Raw genomic sequence first — 15,447 nt, 5'->3', positions numbered from 1 at the left:
CCTCCTACTTTTTAGGCTATGTTTTCATATATTTTAAATATACATATGTTTTGAGCTGTAAAGTATACTATAATTATTGTTTTATATGGTAACTATTTTTTTAAGATTTTATTTATTTATTTATTTGAGAGAGAGAGCAGAGGGAGGAGCAGAAGGGGAGGGAGAGGGAAAGAATCTCGAGCGAAGTCCAAGCTGAGTGCGGAGCCCGACATGGAGCTCAGTCTCATGACCCTGAGATCATGACCTGAACCGAAACCAAGAGTCAGACTCTCAACCTACTGAGCCACCCAGGTGCCCCACTATTTGTTTAACTGTTTCTATTTTTCTTTATTTCTTTCTGAATATCTTTGTTTCTGTCTGGAATATTATTCCTTTTATCCTTTATAATTTCCCTAGTGTTTCTTGTAATGTAGCAAATCCTCTCCATTTTTATTTCTTTGTAAATTTTTTTTATTTTATCTTTATCTTTTTGAGAATATTTTCTCTGGGTATATAGTTATCAGATCTTTTTCTTCTTTTAATATTTTAAAAATATCATTCCCTTATTTTCTGGCTTTCAGTGTTTTCACCAAAGTCTGTTGTTAGCTATTCCTTTGAAGATACTTTTTATCATCAGTTGCTTTAAAAATTTTTCTGTCTTTGGTTTTCAGCAGTTTCAGTGCAATGTGCCTATGTGTGTGCATATATGTATGTGTTGCTGTGTTTAAAACTGGGTAAGCTTCTTAAATCTGTTTTTCATCAATTTTGGAAAATTCTCAGCCAATATCCCTTCAAATATTGTTTCTGTCCCATTTTCTCTCTTTTCTTTTGGTACTCGATGCAAAAATATTAGATCTTTTTGTACAGGGACCTGTTTCTTGCGTTCTTCTCCTCCTCCTCCTTCTTCTTCTTTTCTTCTTCTTCTTCTTCTTCATTTAACCTGTAATTCAGTTGGGTTATTTTTGAATGCTTTGTCTTCCAGTGTACTAACCTTGCCTTCAGCTGCATCCAGTCTTCTATTAAACCCATTTATTGAGCTCCTAATTTTAGTTATGGTGATTTTCAGTTTTAGTGTGTCCATTTGATTTACCTGAGATTATACTTCTATGATGAAATTCTCCATCTTCACATCTTTTTCTTGAACATATTAATTACAGTTATTTTGAGAACCATGTCTAATAATGTAAATATCTGGATTAGCTCTGAGTCTATTTAAATTGTTTGATTTCCACTTTGTTTTCAGTCCTTTGGTCCTATCTCCTGGTATGCATTGATTGAATGCTAGACATAGTACTTGAAAATTATAGAAATAAACTCAGGCTGATGTTATCTTTTTCCAGAGGATTTACTTTGCTTTCTGACAAGCAGATTAGGGTCATATTGATTTATTCTAGTCTTAGAGTTAGATGACTAGAAGCTGGGTTTTAGTTGTTATAAGAGATAGCCTATTTATAGTTTATCCTTACTCCTGGAATGTAGCCTTTTTGTATTCCTAACTGTAAATCTGAGTTGTTTACTCAGACCCTTCTTTCTTAGCAGACCATGGACTCTAATTTGTCTTGCCAATCCTATGAGAATGTCAAAATCTCTTCTCAGTCTCCAAGTCTCTTAGCCTTTAAGTCTGCTCATTTTTTTTTAGCATCTGATTCTATACCATTTATGAATTAGCAGAAGACTTGCAGACAAAAGTGCCACAGAATATTAGGCTCAATTCAATGTGCTTATCTACTTTTCAGAATCATTCTTGGTCCCTCAAGTTCTGGCTCCTTTAGTTCTCCAAAGTCTCCAAGCAGGTTTTGGGTTTTTTTTGTTTTGTTTGTTTTTTTTCCCTCTCATCTCTGTCCAGCTATTCCTGTTTTACTCATGAAAGTGAGAATATGGCAGAGTCTCCCACCATTACCAAAAATAGAACTCCCTTATCCATTTTTAATGCTAAGAATTAATGTTATGGTAATGTAAATGTATAGTCAATAGACTTTGTTGTTAATGGGCTACAAGAACTAATATATATGAAAGCCACTTGTATGGGGCCTGGTATGTAGTAGGCACTCATAAATGATTTTAGATTTAAATTTAAATATATACTGATTTTGGAGAAGAGACTGGTCATTAGCATTCAGTTTTTGTCATGTTGGTCTTTCTTGTTGATGCCCCACAGAATAACAGTCACTCTCTGCTCTTGAGCATTGGTCTCACGAACCTTTACCTCGGTAGCATTTCCAAGGGTTCTCTCTCCTCCCATGCTCTCACTCAGAGACCCTGTAGGCCATCCTCACCATTTGGGTGACCACATTTAGCAAGAGGGAGGACAGGTTTGTTTTCTCCTGCAATTCATGCCTTGGTGTTCTTCCACAAAGAATAGCTAATCGGGCAGCGCTCCACTCCTACCACAGCTTCTCCCTGCTGCAGCTTTGTTCCTGCCTTGTTCTTTCAGCAGTGAGGCCAGTGTTGGTGAAAGCTGGCAAGCATATTAAAAACTGGCTTATCTGGGTACTTATGTGAGTGAAAACTAAGAAATGCCAAGAAAAAGAAGCAGATCTAGATCTAAGTGTCCTAGAAATTTGGGACATTATAGTACCAAAGGCTTATGTGTGCTTAATTCCAGTCTTGAGTCTGGAAAACGACTTTCACAAGTGTATGTGATTTCCGAGTCTCAAAACTAATTCACTGGAAAACAAGAAATGTAAAACAGTAGACCTCAGTAGCAATTTTCAGATCATTTGAGTCTACATGCGGTTTTGAAGAGGCTCAATTCATAAATTTCCTTTGGGGTCATTTTTTTTCTGTGAGAGAATTTCTCCAAACTTAGCTATTTCAAATAAAGTATGCCCAGAGTCTGTTCAGATGTGAGTTTTAGGCTCTAGAAGCAAAATATTTATGAGGATTTTCAAGACTAAGGATGATGACAGTGATGACGATGGTGATGGTAGCTCATAATAGTATTTATTTCACACCTAATATATGCTCAGTATTAAGACATTTTACATATATTGTGTTGCCTCTTGAGCAGTATTTAACTGTCTGTTTATTACTTCTCTTGAAATTATTATCTTTCTCCTCATGTTTTCAAAGCATAGAATTTGAAGTTGGGCATAAATCCTAGGTGTATGTCTTAATTCTACCACTCTGTGGTCCTTGGCCATAGTATGTTAACATCTTTGAGCCTCTCTTCACCTCTAGGGTGAAAATGATTCCATGTCTCATAGGACAATTGGACACTTGAAGAGTTAATGTGTGTCATGCCTGCAGCATGGCCTCAAATTGAGTGCTCAAATTTTAGTCATTTTTTTCTTATTTTTCTACCACTATTGGTTAAGATGCCCTCTCTTTCACTAGATCAGTCAGGTGAAAAAGTAGAGAATAGAAATATCTAAAAATATAAGAAAAGGGGAATCCAGGAACCACTGATGATGTGTCCTGAACCAGTTTAGCTCCCAGGCCAGGGCTTAGGAAACATGATTCTTTAACACTCATGTGAGTTCCATAAAATTTACTGTTTAATAATCCCCATTCAGCTTTTCTGCACTACCTGGGGAGGGGTCCCTACGGTGTTGTTTTGCATTCCCATCGTAACTTAAAGGGAAACTTTCACAATGTCCAGAGCCCTTGATCCCCTGCAAATGAAAGAGGAGCATGTCCTCAAATTCCTTGCAGCAGGAACCCACTTAGGTGGTACCAGCCTTGACTTCCAAATGGAACAGTACATCTACAAAAGGAAAAGCGATGGTATCTACATCATAAATCTGAAGAGAACCTGGGAGAAGCTTCTGCTGGCAGCTCGTGCCATTGTTGCCATTGAAAAGTCAGCTGATGTCAGTGTCATATCGTCCAGGAATACTGGCCAGCGAGCTGTGCTGAAGTTCGCTGCTGCTACCTGAACCACTCCTATTGCTGGAAGCTTCACTAACCCGATCAAGGCAGAGATCTGGGAGCAGAGACTTCTGGTGGCTACTGATCCCAGGGCTGATCACCAGCCTCTCACAGAGGCATCTTACATTAACCTGCCTACCACCGCTCCGTGTAACACAGACTCTCCCCTGCGCCATAGGGACATCGCCATGGCCTTGCAACAAAGGAGCTCACTCAGTGGGTCTGCTGTGGTAGATGCTAGCCAGGGAAGTTCTGCGCATGCGTGGCACCATTTCCCGTGAGCACCCATGGGAGGTCTGTACTTCTACAGGGTCCCGAAGAGATTGAAAAGGAAGAGCAGGCTGCTGCTGAAAATGCTGTGACCAAGGAGGAATTTCAGCGTGAATGGACGGCTCCAGCTCCTAGATTCACTGCTATTCAACCTGAGGTCGCAGACTGGTCTGAAGGCAAGCAGGGGCCCTCCGTACCTCTTCAGCAGTTTCCTCCTAAGGACTGGAGCGCTCAGCCGGCCACTGAAGACTGGTCCGCAGCTCCTGCTGCTCAGGCCACTGAATGGGTAGGAGCAACCACCGGGTGGTCTTAGGCTGCTCTTCCACAAAGGCAAACAAAATGGAACTAAGGTTGATGGGAAATAAACAGTTTCTAAAAAAAAGAAAAAAATCCCCATTCATTCAACAAATATTTATTAAGATTTGGACGAAGGAAGTCGTTACTGTCATGGAACTTAAGATAGACTGGCAGAGACAAATATTAAATACTTAATTATAACCACTCCTTAATTATAAGTACTACTAAGGAGAGGCACAGTGTGCTATAAACATATTTGACATTGTGAAGGATCAAGAAAGGATTCACTGAGAAAGTGACATTTAAGTTGAGACAAGAAGAGTGAGTAGTTAAGAGGAGTTTGGTGGTAAAAGGGGAATGAAAGGCATTTCAGACAAAAGAGCAGCAGGGGGAGAAAATCCTGATGTGGAAAGGAGCTTGGCTTATGTGAAGAAGTGAAAGAAGTTCCTCTTACTGACACCAGGTAGAGAACAAAGAGGTTTAGTAATCCGATGCATTCATCAGTCTGCATGGTACCTTTCCTTCGTTGGACCAAGAGGTATGCCCTAGCACAGATCACAACATAGAAAATGTTTCCATTTTTTCCACCACATCTGAGGGTGCCCATCACTCTCAGCTTATTCAGGGACATGCGTCCTCACTCCCAGAGACCTAACCCATTTCCCACATATCCCTCACTCTCAGGGCTATGAGGTGCCTTATTAATCTGATACATGTATGCTTCTGCAGCTAAAGATCAACTTTGAAGCATCCAAGGTAATGGTTCTCAAACTTGAGCTTGTGGAATCACCTGGAAGACTTGTTGAACCACAGAGTTTCTGATTTAGTAGGTCTGAGACAGAGCACTGAAATTGACATTTCTAACAAGCTGCCTGGGGCAGTGATGCTGCTAGCTTCCATACCAGGTTAAGTCACTAGGTTAAGGTGTCGTCCTTCTTTCCACAATTTGCCAGTCACCTTTGGTTCCTTAACTCAAAGGAAAATTGCTCAGGGAGTTTTTGAAGTGAACACACTAAAATCAAAACTAAACTCTGGGGGTGACTACTACATCTGCCTAATGGGACTATACCTTTTTGTGAGCAAGACCGACCTGAAAGAACTGCATTCCCAGAGCTTAGCACAGAGTAGGTACCCAAGACATGATTGTTCAATGAATCGGTGAAAGAATCACAGAATGGATGTAGCTTAGCGGATTTTATACATTAGTCTTTGGAAAGCTCTCATGATTCCTTGCAGCCTGAAAGGTCTTCTAGGAGGATAAACTGTCAGTCTCTTGGAATCCAGCCTCAGAAATTGCAGAGTCAAGATATGCTTGTATTTTAAGCACTTACTTGGATTAAAAACTGAATTGCTAACAGGATTACAAAATGCCAAGTTTGCTGAGACTCAAATTGTTTATGCGCATGTTTGGTTCTAAGTTCTTTCGTCAATCAGTACATTTCTGTTTCTAATTACAGTCACTGTTTTTTTTTTTGACACCTGCACATGAATTCTCAGTCAAAACCAGCTTCAGTAATTTGCACAGGTATAATATAACTAAAATGAGGCTCGTAACCACCGATGTGTCACCTACACTACGTGTCTAATGAATTCAAAGGTGTTGTACCTCAGTTCACATTGTGATTCAGAAAACGGTCTGCTATTTTTCCCATTTTCACTCCCACAGTGTTGTAAAACATTTTTAATGAACACTCTTAACAATTTTCCTCATTCCAGGAGCATGGAGTTTTAGTAGATGATGCAACATAATTCTCATTTGTGATTCCTTATTTATGCCTGTCCTTGGAATCTCTGTATTTGAATACTAGAAAAAGAAAAATGCCCAAGATTACCATAATTCTCCAAAATGTAATGTCTGTTACTGCCACCAATCAAATCAGTTACAGACTCATAGTCTAGTCCCTGAAGTTTGGAGGTGGTTTTGATGGGGGCTAGCCATCAAATCTCAGATAGGAACCAGGCACTGGCTCACGGGTCAAAGCCTTCCATGTACTGTGATGAACTATCCTGAACAATTCTGCACCCAGTTTTTAACTTGGTCCCTGACCCTGGCTGACACCTGTAAAATTGCAAGTAATTTCTCTGTGGGCTCTAATAATCAGAGGCCTAGTTAGAGAAAAAGTCATTTCAGCATCAGCTGACAATTATTTTTTTGCCCTGAATATCCTTCCCTGCCCTCTTATTTGGTTTGAACTGACTCACCTAATTGGGGTCAACCACTGAAAAAGGATGTGCTGCTGGATTTGTTGTTTCTGAATGCCCCATGCTAAAGCATGTCTTGGGGATGACATCTCTTATTTTTCTTAAAACATAAAAGTTGGAGAATTTGAACAATGGATGCAAAATATCATTGCAAGGGTGTAGTCAATAAGGAGAACTAAACTGAAATGGGAAGGTTCTCACACCTGTATCACCTTTGGGCATTCAGAGTAGTCGGGGCCTGGCCAGACACTGCCTTCGGGCGCTTCAAAAGGCAGAATGATGTCAGTGTTAACATTTCACTGCACATTAATTCTTTTAAAAAAAAAAAAACAAAAAACCCCTGTCATTTAATTTAAGTGCTTATATGCATATGGTTAATTAAGAAGCCAAAATTGGCTATAAGCTTGGTGAGCTCTAAGAACAGGGAGAGAGAGATCATTATGCTTCTGCTCATGGTTTAGCTATTTGTGAACCAGCTGATAATGTGCAAAATTAAGATTTCGTAAGTGGCATTTTAAATGAATGGTTAATGGCTGAAGATTAATTAAACAGTCAGAGTTGCTGAAGAAAAGCTGTTAAAAAATTATGTTTATAGGCCAGTCACTTGCATGCTGAACTGCAATCCTGATAGATTGTGGCCTTTCTGTTTACCAAGAGAGCATTTTAACAAAGCAGGCCTCCTGAAGTAGGGGAACCCACCCCTCTCACATACCATTCAGCCACGCAGTGGCCTCAGGGATGTTCCTTTGGAATAAAAGCTGCCAAGATGGAAAACAGATTAGAAAAGTGTTATATTGAGGGATATTCATCTAAAACGTTCATCCCAGGTAGCCAGGCATATTTTATTTTTCTACGCGTTGCATAGCTCTGAGATAGAGTAGGCAGAACCCATGGGGTTTTTAAGAAGCTACTCTAATTCTGTAAGAGAGGCAAAGAATTGCAGGATATTGTTTTCAACCTGGAGTGGATACTTCTTTAAGTCTGAAACTGCTAGCCCTCTTGGAGGTTAAAAAAAAAAAAAAAAATGCATTTTGTACCTCTCGCTCTACCATGGGTTCTTTGGGGAAAGGTTTACTTTGTGTATAGGAGGCATTGGAAAAAATATTTTTTTAATTTATTTGTCATAGCTCAACTCAATAAATATTGAATAAATGAATAAATGAATGAGCTACCTCAAAGTTGTGTGTGGGAGAATGTCAAAGGTTTTTTTTTAAATGCCTTCCCGTCTGTGCAATTAAATGTCCACCCTCCTCGACTTCTGCACCAGGTGTCTGTGTGTGCCTATGCAGAGACAGTGTCCCAGCCTCAGGGACCATGTCGTCTAGTAGAGAAGACACAGGCATGGCAACAAATAAATCACAGCCATGCTAAATACAGTCAGAGGGGTCAAGGAGGGGAGTTAGGAATCTAGGCAATGGCGGGTAGGGGGTGCACAGTCAGGAGTGTATTTTCCTATAAATTGGAAAGGAAATTACTTCTACCTATTTTGTAAAAACACTAACATCAAAATGTAATTTTTCTTTCTGAGTTGACTCGTTTCAATCCCCTGCTCCCAGGCAGAAGACCCACATCATGCAGGCCAGACAGTTGTGTCTCCTGTTTAAATGTTCCCTAGAGAAGGAAATCCTGCAGCCTCCCTGGGTATCCTGTTCCCAGTGTTTAATCACCCTTCCAATCAAGAAGTTAATCCTATTTCCTCTTCTCCAGCCTTCTTTGGCTTGGTGGACCCTGTAAAACACCCAGGAGACCCCTTGAAAGCCTTGAGAAGTTAATTAGTCAACCCTGGGCTGCTCGAGGTTCGGCGGTGCACCTTGTCACAATGAGGCTGTGTACGTGACCATTGCAGTGGTATGATTTTGTTAGATTGCTAAGAAGTCAGAATCGTTTTCCTCCTGGTCTAAAGACAAGGAGAGCCACTGGACATTTTAGCATGTTTGAAAGAAGCTGTTTTATTACGTTCTCAGCTACCTATTGAGTTAGACACCACTGAAGTTTGGCCTCGTGTCCTATAACTCAGAAACTGAATGGTATATGTTGATAAGTAATAAAACTAAGGATGATTAATAACAGCCAACACTAAACATTACTGAGAATTTGCTATGGCTGGACGCTGTACTGATTGCTTTGCATGGATCATTTCACATCCTGACCACTTGGCAGGGTGGTACTACTGTCCCCAAGGTACAAATGAGGAGCCCAAGTTGCCGAGAAGTTGAGGGACTGGCCTGATGTCATCAGGGATGGGCCAGGATTTATACCTAGTTATAGGTATATGAGCCCAGAGCCTAGACACTTAACCACCGTGCTATGTTGACCACTCTATTCGTTTTTAAAAATTATTTTCTTTCCCCAGAGTTCTGTCTCATTCTGGACTCTTTTTTTCTCCCATGTGTCTGAGGTCCAACTCTATAAACTTTGCTTGTGGAAGGTAATAGCACTGCTGAATAATAGTCCCCAGGCCAGCCACAGTCCTCGCTGCAATTATGGGCAGTTGAGTGGCAAGTCCCTTCCCCTTAAAAAAAAAAAAAAAAAAAAAAGGCAGTAGTGGTTCGCTTTAGAAAAACTGATAATTCAAAGCTTTTCCATTCCGGTGAAAATCGAATTGATGCAAAAGGAAAGAAAACAGGTACTTCTGGGAGAAAACCTGTGCTGTTGAAAGGACAGGGTAAAAACTGTGTTCACAGACACCAGAAGCATCCGGGGAGCAGTGATGTCCAATAATTGTGGCTAAAAGCTGCATTAATTGACCAGCGACGGGTTGGAAGCTACCTCCAGCCAGGATCCCTAACTCGCTGGTGCTCTTTTCATAAGCAGAGTAAGAAGGGGGAGGTCACCTTCCATGGGGTTTTCCAGACAGAAAGAAAGCAGCTGTGACCGAGAAGCCTGTTTCTACAAAGGAAGAGCTTGGCTTTTCAAACCACTGCATTCAGATCACCAGGGGGTCTTGTTAAAATGCAGATTTTGATTCCAGTGGGCCAAGGTGGGCCTGAGGTTCTGCATTTCTAACAAGTTCCCCCGGTGACGGTGAGGCTCACCCTGCTGGTCCCGGGGAACCACACTGTGATTAGCTGGGGTGCGGACTAGAATAAGGCAGTGCTTAATTGGTATTGATTTTTTAAATCCTGTAAAATAAATATGTGGCAAATCTCTTGAAAACCTTCTGAAGTTTCAGCTGTCCTCATACCTGTGAGTTGGCCGAGAAAGCTCATTCCTTTACAGGCCAGAATATTCCTTGTTCAGATTCCGTTTCTTGGAAGGGAGAGTATGGCTTTCTGTTTGTGTACTGGTATTGTAAATGCGGCCCTCGGCCTCAGTGTCCACGTGTTGACCTCTTGCTGGACTCCAAGAAGCCTCTCGAACCTTAGCAACATGCTCTGTCTCCACAGTTGTGAATAGGCATAAATTTGAATTTCTTTCCTCAAGTGCTGTTACAAACCTGCCCAGAAAAGTTTTACCACTACAAATAAGTAATCCATTGTTCACACCACACCCCATTCAATTAAGAGTCTCCAGGGCTCTGCTTATTCCATCATTTGATTTAAAGGTAGTTATATTACAATTATGTATTATTTGTGGACTGGTAACATTTATAACTAAATTCTATCTTAACTCCTCTGATAAAGGATATCATCCTCATTGACCTGCACCCTGAACAAACACAAAAGTTTCTAGAGTATGTCCTTTTGGATGTTTTGTTCAAATGCCAGTATTTTAGATTAAATTATGTATTCCTTTTTTTGAACAACAACAACAAAAGTTGACACCACTAGAACCGTTTATAACAGTGAAGAGAGAAAACAGTTTTTTTTCTGGGGGTTGGTTTGCATTTCAGCGTATTTATTAATTATGGAAAATGCCACTGAATCATAATAAATGGGAAGATGTTCTCAATTAATGAGACTTTCTTCTCTATGTGGGAAACAGTCAAATCAAGAACAGAATCCCTAAGCCCAACCTGATGTCAGGACAGTGGGGCTGCTTGACCTTAGTTTAGAGCAGCTCTGTCCAACAGAAATATAATGTTAACCACATATTTAATTTTAAATTTTTAGTAGCCTCATTTAAAAAAGTAAAATTAATTTTATAATATATTATATTTAACCAAATATATGCAAAATATAATTTCAACACATATCCAAAACAGTTATTATAGAGCTATTTTACACTCCTTTTGTCATACCAAATCTTCAACATCTGGTGTGTATTTTACACTTTACAGCCCTTCTCAGTTTGGACTAGTGCATTTCAAGTGTTCAATAGCCACCTGTGACTATTGGCTGCCATATTGGACATGCCAGAATCCCTTCAGCATACTTCCAGTGGTGGCTGATGCTTCAGTTTGAAGTTTTCCAGATATGGAGTCCAGGGTAATGGGCAGACTCTCTCATTTAAGGCTAGCTCCCGTGGCAGAAAACTCTTTCTTGTGTTAAACCCCAACGTGCTGCTAGGTAAGGACCACTTCCCCTTCTTTCACAGAGTTTACAGGCTAGAGTAAGAAAAAGACATGGAAACAATACATTTCCATTCCCAGGGAACAGACAAATCTGCAGCTCTACCTTAAGAGGTACCCCAACTTAAGTGTCAGCTGCTATGCAGTGAGGTAACCTCAAAATGGGCTCAGCTAGACAAGGCGGCAAGTCTAATCATATCCCAGATCTGTCCTTGTTTTGCCTGGAAGGAAGACAGAACCCGTGATCTAGCTCAGCCTACAAGGCTCTACCTGAGACAGAAGAATGGAGCCTGGCCTTCAGACAGGAGTACAGGTAGTCCCCGCTCATAAAGGTTTGTCAGCAGCTAACTCAGGCAGAAGGTAACTAATTACAACAGTATAACACCCATGCGATTCTCATTTAACTGCAGTCCTTCCTCCCTCACCAGTGGTATTCATTCTAGCCAGGAATAGTGAAGAAAGTGCTTTAGAGCTGAACCTTCTCTTTCCTTGGGTTTAACTCTTATTCTTGTTAAACTGATCATCCTTTTGAGATGTCATGTCTCTAGGATTTCATAATGACAGACTTGGTCTTCACTTAATACCCACTTTTAATTACAAGCCTTTCTTGCCTACTGTTGCTGCAATTTTGTGACTATGACACATCAACATAGAGCACCATTATTTACCTACTTGCTCAAGCTAGAAATCTAGGGTTCTTTCTTGAGGCTTCCATCTCCCTTAGCCCCACACCCAGACTCTTTCCCAGGAAGATCCATGAGAATGGATCTCTGGTAGCTAATGGTAGCTTTGGTTGTCATGTCTGTACTCTGCATTTCCCCAGTGAGAAAATGCTGTGGGGCCCAACATTCTTACAAACTTCTCTTGATCCATTGTGCTTTCCCTTTGACATGCTGCTCTAAACTGGACAAGGCTCAATCTGGGATGCTATAGTGGCTGAACTAGGGAACATTTTCTTCTGCTCCCGACATGCATCGCCTTCTACAAACACCTCTCAAAATACAGCTCTCTATTTGACGCTCTTCTTGTCCCTATCCTCCCAACTTTCTAAGGCCCCCAGCCTTAGTTGGTTGACCCAAAACCATTGCTCTAATTGACCATAGTGCCATTTCTCTCTGTACCTGTTTGTATTGTTTTGGTTTTGGTTTTGGTTTTGGTTTTCCAGGTGAAGTCCTTTGTGTTATTCAGGATTTAGCCCAGACATCGTTTATTTCCTCAGTGAGATCTTAAAGCAGGAACTATATTTAATTTCTAATCCCAGCACAATCCCTAAGGCATCTGGTATTCAATAAATATGTATTGAATAAATGAATGAATCCAAGTGGCTCCACTCTTAGCTGCGTGACTTTAAGATCACAGAACTTTCTTGTCACACTCTTGGGCTGGCCAACCTCCCAGGCTAAGATGACTTGTCTGGCCTCCTGGTCAGCACAGCCTTCTTCTGGTTGTCTCTCCTCTCTCATCTGCTCTGATGCTTGAGTTTCAGTGATCCCGCAAGTTTCTCCTGGTCCTTGTCTCTCAAGATTGGGGTGCCATATCCTACTTCTGTTCTGTCAGAAAATGCCTCCTCACCAAGTTCCCCTAGTTGAAAGACTTCCCAGGACACACAAGTCACTGTTTCCTCCATCTGGTGTCTGCCTCAAACACTTCCTAAGGGCACAAAGAGTAGTTACTATTCCGAAGCTACAGTCAGCCCAATATGGCTGCTCCACCAAGAGAAAAGGCTCTTGTTGGCAATTACATTTTTGTAACTCTCTTTCCCGTACTTATTATTTGTCACTGACTCTTATTGATCTCTAGTCACCTCTACCGTTACATTCAGAGAATTTTGCTGGAAATGAACACCAAACTTATTGACCTGTAGTTTTGTAGAGTTTGCTTTGGCCATTAAAAAAAATTGGCTGAGATTCGCTCACCTCAAGTATCTGGACACTTCTTCCATGGTCTGTAATTTCTCAGAGATACCATCTGTCCTTCTAGGTGCACACCTCCCAGCTCTTTCAAAGCCGTGGACATAATTTGTGAGTACTGGCAACTGGGATGCCTTTAAAGCATCTTGGATCTTGTATTTTCCTCTCCCTCCTACCATCATTTTCTTTTCTGCCTCTCTTCTGCCTTCCCTTGATGGAGATGTCAGATAGTCACTTAATGTCTCTGCATCTTTCCCCATCTGTAAAGATGGGAGGGTGGGACTAAGTGATCTCGGCACTTCTTTCCAGCTCCAAAATTATATGGTTCTGCGATTCTTTAATGGAGGCAAAATAGGAGTTCAGGTTGCTCTGCCTTTTCTCTGGTGTTGTTATCATGTCAAAGCATCTCCTCCCAGCAGTGGCCTGTCCTTTCTTATTCCTCTCCACAGTAGCTTTAATGATCAAATAAAAAATAAATCCTTAATGTTATTATCATTTGTTTTACGAGGCCCCTTAGCTCCCTTTGAGGTTCGCTTCTCTGACCATCTCAGACCTCTTTGCTACCTTCTTTGGTAACCATAGCACCAGGGATCCATCCTCATGCTCCCTGTGCTCACTGCTGCAGGAATGCTTCACCCTAACCCAGATTTCAAGAATTAAAACATTAGTGTGAAGCTCCCTAAGCTCTCACACTGGAAATCTCTTTTGTCTGTTATCCAGGTGGTCCTGTCCTTAGATAATGAGAACTTGGGTTATGAGATTGTAAAAAGCTTTTGGCAATGGAATTTTAGACACACACACACACACTTTGTGATATTTCCCTTACAGCAATTGAATATCAAAATTTGTAACTTATGCTATTATAAACTTTACTTGTTTTTACAGAAATGTTCCCTTAAAAAAGATAAAAGAGAATCTCTCATTCAATAATAATATCAAAACCTTTCAAGGAAGGGCAAGGGCTATGGAATATAGGAATACAGGCAAGTCATTCTCAGTATTTCCAGGGCAGTCTCCCCACCCCTCCCCCTTTCCCACTTAGGTTCTCTGGCCTAGAATCTATTGAAGATGTACCCGTAAAACTGATGAAGTTTCAAACAGCTGTGGGCCCTGCCTTCTGAGTTTATAGGGTCCTCTGTGGGCCGAGGTAGAGAAGTTAATGTTTGGGTCTATACTAAATAGTATGAAAAATTGTATGGCATTTACCATCAAATCATGGGAAACTCTTACATAGATTTCTTAACACCCTGGCCTATAAGAGACAGGTGGGCATGAAAATATTCTTTAAAACAAAGTCTGTTGTGATTTTTCCAGCCCAGGAATGATGTGTATCAGATATCAGAAGGGAGCATTGATCCTTGTAGTCTGACATTTGACAAATTGCAAGTTGTATTCTTGATCATACCCTTTAATTCAGAGACTAGGAGTGTTGTTTACAGTTTCGTCTTTGTTGGTGGATCCGTGTGGATGCTTGTTGTTGGCCATGGTAAGGTTGCCCACATATACCTGTGGAGCCACAGGTATAGGAGAAACATAGTTTCTCATTTTACATTTACACACTTCATTTTATGTAACCAGAGCTAGGTTTTCAAATCCATATATTCAATCTCTGTTTCTACATACATTGTTTTTCTTAAGTTACCAGCATTAGCTTACACAAAAAGGGCATGATCAATGAAAACCTCCTGTTATTTTCTAGGTTTAAAAATAGTAACCAATGAGAAACTCCCTAGAAAATACGTTAACCATTAATGGGGCAAAACAGTAACATTTAAGGTAACATACTGTATCGTCCATTTGTGTTCCAAGTGAAATGAAACTTTATTTTGATTGGGACTGTCACAGATAATTTCTGCGTGTAAAATACATCCAGGGACAGCTTTCAAATGGAGTTGTCAGTTTTTGTTTAGCAGGCAGGAGACTCTCCATTGTTGTCAAACCCTCTTTACAAAAGCATCACTAACCCAGTGATACACAGTTGTAGAGAAGAGGGAATCGTCACTCAGCTTACTTGGAACAAAAAAGAGCAAGGTTGGTCTCTGTCAGCATTCAGTGTGTCTGAGGGCTCTTTTGTTTAGCTGGGCTTCCCTCTAGCCAGCAATGCTTTTAGAGTCTTGGAATTAGATTTCTTTCTCTTGTGCTGGTTTTTGAAAGGTGTAAATAGATTAATGCATATTGTTATTCTCTGAAGGTAACATAGGATACGTAAACTGTATAATTTGAGTTGTCAACTCAACTCATGAAGTCATGGAAAGGTCAGAAGAAAAACCAAACCTTCTCTGGATTTACACACACACATCTCACACACACACACACACACACACACACACACACACACACTTTCTCTTTAGTGCCTTTCAAATTTGTCCTCATTTTCTTAATAGAGCCAAGATGTTAACTTTATAAAGAATCAGTAAAATAATATAGGATAAATTTTGTCCATTGTTAAAACAATGAAGTTTTGATTTT

General features: G+C 40.5%; 1 protein-coding gene and 1 pseudogene across 4 annotated transcripts in view; both read left to right on the top strand.

The window, feature by feature from the left end:
* The window catches only part of PARD3B (par-3 family cell polarity regulator beta), a 985,082-nt gene that overhangs the window by 845,397 nt on the left and 124,238 nt on the right, over positions 1–15,447 (top strand). The gene's annotated exons all lie outside the window — the stretch shown is intronic.
* Positions 1,682–14,481, top strand: LOC145720482 (small ribosomal subunit protein uS2B pseudogene; annotated as a pseudogene).

The sequence above is a fragment of the Leptonychotes weddellii genome, chromosome 3 (assembly GCF_054177405.1).
Source record: "Leptonychotes weddellii isolate Sample4059 chromosome 3, ASM5417740v2, whole genome shotgun sequence".
NCBI lineage: Eukaryota > Metazoa > Chordata > Mammalia > Carnivora > Phocidae > Leptonychotes > Leptonychotes weddellii.
This window is presented reverse-complemented; position numbering and strand designations above follow the sequence as displayed.